Raw genomic sequence first — 2,807 nt, forward strand, 5'->3', positions numbered from 1 at the left:
CTTAGGAATAATCATACCTGTATTGTTAACACAATACTGACTAGACACATAATAGTTTTAAACTTAAATTGACTAAAAGGAAATGAAAGTGAAATTTCTAAAATGAAATTTCTCCATTCACCTAGTAGCTACCATGTTGGATAGCATACCATTTCTTCTGATGTAGAAAGTGCTGTGGGAGACTACAATACTTAACAAGTTACCTCCTGTTGTCAGCAAATGAAAACATATATACTAAATTGAGATTAATGTTAGGATTAGGGAGCTTGAGGCCCAGAGAGGTTAACTTATTTATACAAAATCACACTAAGAAGGGCCTGAAGCACAGTATGATAGCATATACTTGTAATCTTAGCACTTGGGAGGTGGTTCCAGGCCACCTTGGGATACATAGTAAGAAGATATGACAAAAACAAATGAAGGAGGAGGAGGAGGAGGCAATGGAGGCAGAGTGGGAGGAGGGAGGCAGAGAAGGAAGAAGAAAAACCCCAAATTTGCCCATATCTGCTCACTTCCATAAGAGTAACATTTAGTAATTCATGCTATGAAGTTGTGCGTCTGTTCTTGAAAATCAGAGGGTTAGATATTCCAAGCTGAAAACCAATCAAATAAGAGATAAGAATCTCATGGCTTTTCCTGCTCAGGCTGGCTTTAAACCCTGATCCTCAGATCTCTGCCTCCTCAATAGCTAAGAGTATTTGTATTTTGCACATCTATTTGAAGTTAGGCATAGCTAAAGACCATAAACTTCACTTCATACCAAAAATGTGATTTTTATATACCACAAACTATTAATGTGATCAGATGAAAGCTTTCCTATTTTCCTACTCCATTTTTAAAAAAACGTTAAGTCCCTATCAGAGCCACTGTATTACATGCTGGGACCTTAAGTTAACAGAAAAACAGGTAGAGCTGCCCTTGTTAAGAGATCCCTGCAACTCTAGGTGGTAAAGGCTCAGATTTTTCAAAGGTTGCTTGGTAGGGTTTTGAAAATTAAAGAAAGCCCAGATGAGATGTGGAGAAGGCATGCAATTACGTTTGGGAAGGAACAATCTTCCAACTGGGCGAATTCTTGATGAGGACAGCAAAGTGAGTCATTAAGCAGTAGGCTGTCAATAAAGCTCAGACCCAGTTTTGCCTGAGATCCTCGGCAGTGGCAATAATTCAATCATCCAAGGAACCACGGCAATCCTTGGGGACCCTTATGACCGATTTTTATTACACACAGCCTTGATTTTTCTGAAACTGGAAGAGAAAGGAGTAGATGAGAAGCATTACTGAGGAATGCAAAGATGCCTGATTAAAAGCAAGACAAAAACGCACTAGCAAAAAACATCATTCAGGGAGGTTAGTGCTTTGTAGGCCCTTAACTTCAGAGAAAGAAGATCACTTTCACATTTGAGTTTTGGTAAAAGTTGTTTTTCCTGGATCACTGTGTGATCTCATTCAGCTTTTGGCAGGAGCTGCCTTCCTGGCCCCCCGCTAGAGTGCTGGCTGACATGTTACATCTTTCATGGGGCAACAACTGCTCTAGCAAATTCTGGGAGAGCAGCCTATTTTTGTTACCAGACACTGGAGGATGCATGACATGTCATTAACCTTCAAACTGGCTCAGCACAAGGGTATTGTCAACAGATGGTGTCTCTGATTCTCTCTCTTTTTCTCTCTCCTCTCTCCTTCTCCAGGATATTTTCTGGTAGAGAATTCTCACTGATTTCAAAGGGAAAATTACATGTGACACAGGCATTGTAGAATATAGAACTAAGATTGGAGCAAGGTTTTTTAAAATTTATAATTGCAGCCTATAAAAACAAAATGGGCAGAGTAAACTCTTGATAGTGTTTACAGGCCTACCTAGAACGGAATGGACATTAGAGAATCAGGGAAGGTGTCAGGACCTGGGTGTAAGAATTCAAAGCCAGCTTGGATTTATAATTTGACTTTTAAAGCTCTCACTTTGCCTTTTTCGGTCTTATTACTGCAAGCTAGTAATAATTAGGACATTAATTATCCAGCTTCCTAAAAAGAAAAAAAAATCCCTGGAGAGGGGAAGCTAATTCAGTCATTCAGTAAATATTTAGAAGGTGTTTACCATATAGAAAACGCTATGCTGGACTCTAGGGATAATATAAGAAGGAAAGCCAGATGTCTGTTAGCAGTATAGCATCTCATAGCTTCCTATAAGAGGAAAGGAGAAATGTACAACCTGGAATGTGAGATGTCATTGCAAAGGCTCAAATAGCCCTGTGGAAAAACATCTAAAATCTTTCTAAAGCATCAATTTTGTTCAATAGATTTAAACTATTTATATCAAAACAGTACACTTAAGAGAAGTAGTTTTTCAAGTGATTTCTTTCATTGATCCCAGAGATGCCTTGTCTACGTACCTTTTTCCTAATGAAAACTCCTTCCTAAAGAAAAGTAGGGTGAAATAATCATCTTTGGTACAGTGGACATTGACACCTTACTTTAGCTCTGTTCTAGCCATTTTGCCAATAGGCTTTGTAAAATGCATTTAATAATTTTGCAGCACACAGTAAAGCAGTGTGCTCTCCTAACTTTAGTGTTAGTGAAATTGAAGTTCTCTGAGATGAATCCATATATGCACATATCTAAAGGCATAGGCTGGTGAGTGGCAGAAGAATCAGTTCTGCTTGGATTCTGACATCAAATCCAACTCAATGACATTTCTGTACAACAATTAAAAGCTTGGGGACCTGGGCAAAAGATCTCTACCTTTTTAGTGACTCATATCTATTTTCTTGCTGTCTCTATGAGAATGGAGAGAAGACCTAATGAACTTCGGA

Source organism: Dipodomys spectabilis, unplaced genomic scaffold (genome assembly GCF_019054845.1).
Source record: "Dipodomys spectabilis isolate Male_0828 unplaced genomic scaffold, ASM1905484v1 ptg000234l, whole genome shotgun sequence".
Lineage (NCBI taxonomy): Eukaryota > Metazoa > Chordata > Mammalia > Rodentia > Heteromyidae > Dipodomys > Dipodomys spectabilis.